The sequence below is a fragment of the Mangifera indica genome, chromosome 5, assembly GCF_011075055.1.
Source record: "Mangifera indica cultivar Alphonso chromosome 5, CATAS_Mindica_2.1, whole genome shotgun sequence".
Classification (NCBI taxonomy): domain Eukaryota; kingdom Viridiplantae; phylum Streptophyta; class Magnoliopsida; order Sapindales; family Anacardiaceae; genus Mangifera; species Mangifera indica.
Window position 1 is genome coordinate 8,070,871 of NC_058141.1, and position 6,909 is coordinate 8,077,779.

The window sequence follows — 6,909 nt, forward strand, 5'->3', positions numbered from 1 at the left end:
GTGTGTGTGAAGCGTAGAACTTAGTTGGTTTTTTTCGATGCTTCAACGATCATTAGAAATCATTGACCGATTAATGGTTGACTATGACACATGGATTTCTTGTGTGTAGCTTTAGCACGACCATATGTGGGGTGAAATGATCAAAATACCCTTAAGAAGTAGAGCAATCAGGATAAGAACATAAAAGGAAAGTAATTAAAAATTTGAAGGGGCACACACCTGTGTTAGTGTTGATACACATATGTGTATCAATGAATACTAACATATGAAAAGAAGCCACGAAGAGGTGGTCGTCTGCGAGTAAAGTAAGAAGACACACCTTTGTGTGTCAAGGTATGCATGCCTGTGTATTTAGGGCAGAAAAAAAAAAGTATGGGAACTAGACTAAAGATTTAAGGGTCATCCTGAGTAATAGTATAAAGATCCTAGGTATGTAGTACCCAATGTGCCTAAGAGTTAAGTCATAATATGATACGAGATATATTATTAAGTGGAAGCGAGAGAGAGCTAAGTTAAGTAAAAACTAGCAACACATGCATGCTACATATCATAGGACCATTATGAGGGGGCACCGTGAGTTTATATTCCCTACACATGGACACAATAAGGTATTTACTCACAATAAAGCCTAGTTGAGATATAATTTTGGTGTAGTGGAAAAGAGAGATAACTCACATTGTTAAGACGTCAAATCTTTGTATTCAATCTAGATCGATCGACCTAGTATACAGCTTCAGTTACAACTTTCAGATTCAAATGCTTTCACCCAGTTTAATAGGGTTACGCTAGATAGAAATTCGGGGGAATGGTTTCTTAGTGATCGAGAGGGATATAATTCGATCTGAGAGTTATAATGTACAACTTAGACAGTTTCTAGGGTACAATATAAGTACAAAGACAATATATAAGACCCGTCGTCACCCACAAGGGAGTTTAATATCGACTCTAGATGGCAAAGTTAGAATAGGTCAAGACTATGGGTATTTTAGAGATTTCAATAAAAAGTTATCAATATAGTCTCCTATTTACTGAGTGTTTTATTACCCACTTCCCTACTTTCATATGTGTAGGTACAAGTACTCTTGATGACTATGGGACGGGTGTAAAACTGTGAGGACATTTCTGTCTTTGTATCTTTTATTTTATTCAGATTTCATAGTTGTACCAGACTACACAGACTATATTTTCAATTTATGTTTTCTTATTTTGACATCTTTTGAACACTTTTGATTTAGTTTTGGCAAGGGTATTTAAATAATTTTGTCTATTTTAAATAAATAAGATTTTATCCAACAGTTTAGTAAATTTTTTACTGGTTTGAATTGAAATTATGCTTAAAATAGATAATTTGGTGATGTTTTCCTTCGAAAGGTAGTACTTCTAAAGGAGGTTATTACAAATACTATTAAAACCATTACTTTATATCCTATAATGTGATGGTTTTTTGCAACCATGACTTATTGTTAATTTCCTAATACAACACTATTAAAACCATTGCTTATGTTATTTTAGATAACGATTTAAAAATTGTAGTTAAGTAAAGTATTGTCTGAAGGCTAATATGTGTTAGTGGAATTATCTATTTACAAAAATGATGATGACATGTTTGGCAAATAGTGGACTACACATAGATTCCTTAAAGACAAGAAATAATTTTCAAATATTACCTCAGCTAAGGCAATAGTCAATACCATCATTTCTGAAAATGTAATTGAAGGCACCAAAATGCTACCATAATATTGAAGCATGGTATGAAATTGCATATTCATAATACATCTTATTAAGTAGATATATAAGAAATTTACTTATTTTAAAATATAAGAGATAATGATTACCATATTGAAATTATGATTGGAAACAATAAAAAATTTGTTTGTATTACTTGTAATGTTTTTGGTAAAAAAACTTGCACTAGAAAAGTTATCTATTTTATCATCTGGATTATATTATACAATCATAAAAATAATTAAAATTTATAGTCTTGAATCAAAAGTTCAGACATCCAAAATTTTTTATGTTTTGACATGATCGTCTTGGTCATCTAGGATTGACAATGATATGTAGGAGTGTTGAAAATTCATATGAACACCTATTAAATATTGAAAAAAAATTATTGCTCAATTAAATATTATGTACTATTTTTTCACTAGAAAATTAGTGGTAAATAATCTCTTAATCAGATTAGTGTTTAGTCTTTATCGTTACGATAAAGAATTCAAAGGGATACATGGCCAATTCATCTATCAATGGACCATTCCTTTAATATACGGTTTTTATCTATGCATCTATTCTAACACCCCTCTCCAGAAGTACTACCCTCCAAAGAAAAGTGTCACTTAATTGCCTACTTTAAGAATGCATTAAATTTAAAGTCAAAACATTTGAATAAAACTTCTTTTATTAAACTTTATAAAATGACTAAAATACCTTTTATTAAAACTATCTTGGAAGTGTATCAAAAGATGTCAAATACACAAGTATGAATTGAAATCATAATGTGTGTAGTCTAATACAGTCATAAAACTGAATGAAACTGAAAAATGAGAAGTTTGAAAATAAATTTAAAAAGACAAAAATGCCCTCAAAGCTCTATGCCTTCTGATTACCACTCTTCTCACAACTATCATGATCATATGTACTTATGCATAAGAAAGTAAGGGAATGGGTAAGTACACTTAGTAAGTAGGAGACTCTATTAATAACCATTATTGAAATCTCCAAAATGCCCTTGGTCTCAAGTTAGTATTAAACTCCTCTATGGATTATGACAGGTCTTATATACTGTCTCTGATCTCATACTAAACTTTAGGGATTGTCTAGGTTGTATCTCATAACTTTTAGGTCGAATTATGTCTACTCAGTCACTACGTACCATTCCCCTTAGATTCCTATCTGGTGTAACCATACTACACTTAGTGGAAAAATTTGAATTTGAAATCTTTGCTTAATATTGTATACTAAGTTGGTCGATTTGGATTGAATACAGGGATTTAACACATTGGCCATGTAAGCGATCTCTCTATTCCACTGTACCATCTATATCTCATCCAGACTTTACTATGAGTAAATACCCTATTACAGATCTAGTGTCTTACTGCAGACCTACCCTACTATGAGTAGTATAGAGAATGTGTACTCCTGATGCCTCATCGTAACAATCCCGTGATGTCTAGCATGTATGCAACTCAATCGTACCATTCTATAACTTAACTCTTACACACGTGGGGTACTACTCTGTACCATAGTTCGGGATGACCCTTATATCTCTAGTCTAGTTCCCTTACACTTTTCTTTCTTTTGCCCTAAATATATGGTCGTGTGGCTCTTAACACACTGGGGTGTATCCCTTCACTTTACTCACACACAACCACTTCCTTGTGGCTTCTTATTGTGTGCCATTATTCATAACTACATAGGCGTGTATCCTAACTTACACGAGCATATGCCCTTCAGGGGTATTATGGTTATTTCATCTTATACAAAAAAAGTTTGCATGTCATAGTTGACCACTAATCAATCGACGGTGTTTGATGACTATTAGAGCATCGAGAAACTTGAACAAACTTCTACGTGTCATACATTTAGGTGTATGTCCCATACCATTCAATCGTGTGGCAAATCTAAAAATTTGATCCCCCATCACAATCCTATTGATTACTGCATACTTTTTTGATTAATCTTGCACTAAAGTTTTTCTCTACCTCTAAAGCATCATGTGTAATAAAACTACTTCGTAATTATAGCTAAATTATGTCTCTAATACCATAATTCCCATCATAGCATGAATAACAACACTCAATACATACATACATACATATATATATATATATATATATATATATATATATATATATATATATATAAACTTACAGTTCAGACTTTAATGTTTCAATTTAATTCTCATGGCATATATGTATACAAGTCATCATATATTTTCTTAACACAATCAACATCTCTTCATCTACAATAATGCATATACTTATATTCATATATTTATATTTGCTAGGAACCCTAACAACATATACAAGAAATCTGTCCACTTAATTAAGAGTTCTTCATCAATATTCATTACAAAGTCATGCATAATCGATGTCATTCATGTGATACACACTTTTAAAAGAGAAAACCTCTAATAATCTTATGAATCAAACATCCATCAAAGGGAAACATGTGATCTACTTACTTTAACTCCATAGAAAATAATGCATGAACAAGTCTTCTTCTCTTTAAAATTGCCACTGATTGGGTTATCGAGAACCTTTGTTAGAGCTACCAAATGAAAGTCGGATGATCAAGCACTCTCACACATTCAACTTTTAAGGTTTTTATGTGTTTAGAGATTCTCTAATAATCCCCCAGAAATGCAATGACGTGTCTTACATAAACTGAAAACATGTTCTATACACACGAGCATGCGCATTAAAATTTGAATTTTACATGGATTCATCTTATCTAGTTGATGTGACAATAATACACAGGCATGACCTTACTATACATGACCATGTGTCACCCTGAACTCATATTTTGACTTTCAAATCATGCTAACTTAGACAAAAAGACTATCTTACCCTTGAGACGTACCTATGGATGTTTATCTACATGATGGTAGGCTTTATAGGTTGCACCAATGATGACGATAGTATAATAATTTCAATAATATTTTTAGAATTAAAAACTATCAAGATATTGAAAAAAAATTTTTTATTTAAAAGATATATTTAAATCAAATCTTTATTTAAATGAAATATTATATTTAAAGACATATCTAAGAAACCTACAAGCAACGAGTAGGATAAATATTTCGCTATTTTGCACCTATTTTGCCCTACTACTATGTGTTACTCTTGCCTAATTTACTAAAATATCCATTATATTTTTAAATATTTATTAAAATGTCATTAATATATAAAACCCAATCTTAACCCGTATTCTTTAGAAAAACTTAATAATCGTATTCTTTATTCTTATCAGTGCTAATTATTTGTTCTAATTTCATATAATTATTTGGAGGCTTTGTCATTTCCATGTTTGATTGATAGCATATGAGTGGATTGTTTTTTATTCGTTCTTTGACTATCCCTCATTTCTTTTCCATTTGTCACTTGATCATGTTTGCATGACTATGAAGGGTGAAGTAGATGGGTTAAACAACTATAGAAAGGTGTTGTTTGGTGGTTAAGTGAACATGTTTATTGTTGTGAGGTGTGTACTAGTAATGGTGTGCAATTAGGTAATATAGGGAGAAATAAATAATGGTATATTTGGGTCTAGGTCGACTTGACCCAGATACATAAACTTTTAAAAGGTAATTAGAGAGTAGTTGGAAAGGTAGTTGGACACTTATAAATATGTCCAAAAAAAATGTCCTTCCAACATTGGTATCAGAGAGTCAGGTTGATGCATGCCTATGATTTTGTATATTATTATTTTGAATTTTTAGATTTTATGTTAATTTTTTGTTGAATTTGAATTTTTGGTACAAAATCAAATTTCACCAAATTGCATGAAATTGAGGGTTAGAAACATGACAATATGATTGTTGGATGTTCTTTACATATCTTGGATTAAAAATTGCATTAAAAACTACCTTGAATCGATGAAATCAAAAGCAAAATTGAAGATCCAAAACCATGACCATCAAGTCACCATTTCACCACATTTTGGTGACGTTGACACCAAATAATCATACAAGAAGAATCATTGACAAGAGACCTTTAATAGCCTTATGGATTCTAGCCTGATTAATGGTCAAAATTGAGGAATTGAACGTAACCCATTTGAGGGTTATTTGACAATTAGCAGGTTGCAATCAAGTTTGGAAAACCAGATTACCCAAACTTGTTAGTCAATTGGGTCAAATCGAACCGATCAACACCCTTGATTTAGTTGATTGGTCATTGGTCAATGGTTAACCAATTATTTGTTGACCAATCAATGCCAATTAATCAACATCAGTCAATGATGATAGTCAATAATGGGGCACTTGTACATGTTGGCCCGTAGAAGCGCATGTAGGTGTGTGCAGATGAGTTTTAGCACATAACAACATGTGTAGCCTTATTTTAGGGCTTGAAAGCATTTGGGACCATATTTCAACTAGTGGCAATGTGTGAACCACTATTTACAACGAGGGATAATGTGTGAAAGCTCTATTTCGACGTGTAAGAGCTATTTGATGCTTAGATGGTCATACGACATGTAAAAGCATGTAATGTCTTATTTCAACTTAAGAAAACACGAATCAGTGTTTCAAAACACATGTTTCTAATTCATTCAAGCTTGTTGGCTAAGGACTATCGCATTTAGTATAAGATGTGACCATCTGATGATCTAATAGAGTATGGTAGGACTGTCTATATACAATAAAAAGATTTAGAGTTAAAAATAAGTTATACTCTTATAATTGGAAAAATAAATTATATATAGTCTAATTATATTCATGCATAATCATTAGACTCTTGTAATAAATGATCTTGTTTAGGACAAGGATACGAAAAATTTTTGGGACTATGTGGATGCATTATAACTTGCTAAAGAGTGACAAATAATAATGAATGTGAAAAAATCCACTATTTTATTGTTATTCCTAAATTAAACAATTGCGAGGTATTTGCCCTATTGTAAATTACATGGAGACTTTATCATGGATAAAATGACTCTAAGAATTATACAGGTTGATGAAATGGTCTTAGTCATAATAAGTTATATATTTGCTATATCATATATTATATGTTAAATATGAGAATTTTGAGATTGTTAGGATTTAATGAAATTATCATCCAGAATTAGAATTGACACAATTGGATTGAATTTTAAAATATAAACATTTGAGTCATGGAAGATGATTGGAAATATAGTGAACTTTTGATTTTGTACATTCTGTGAAATATTTTAATGTATATTTAATTG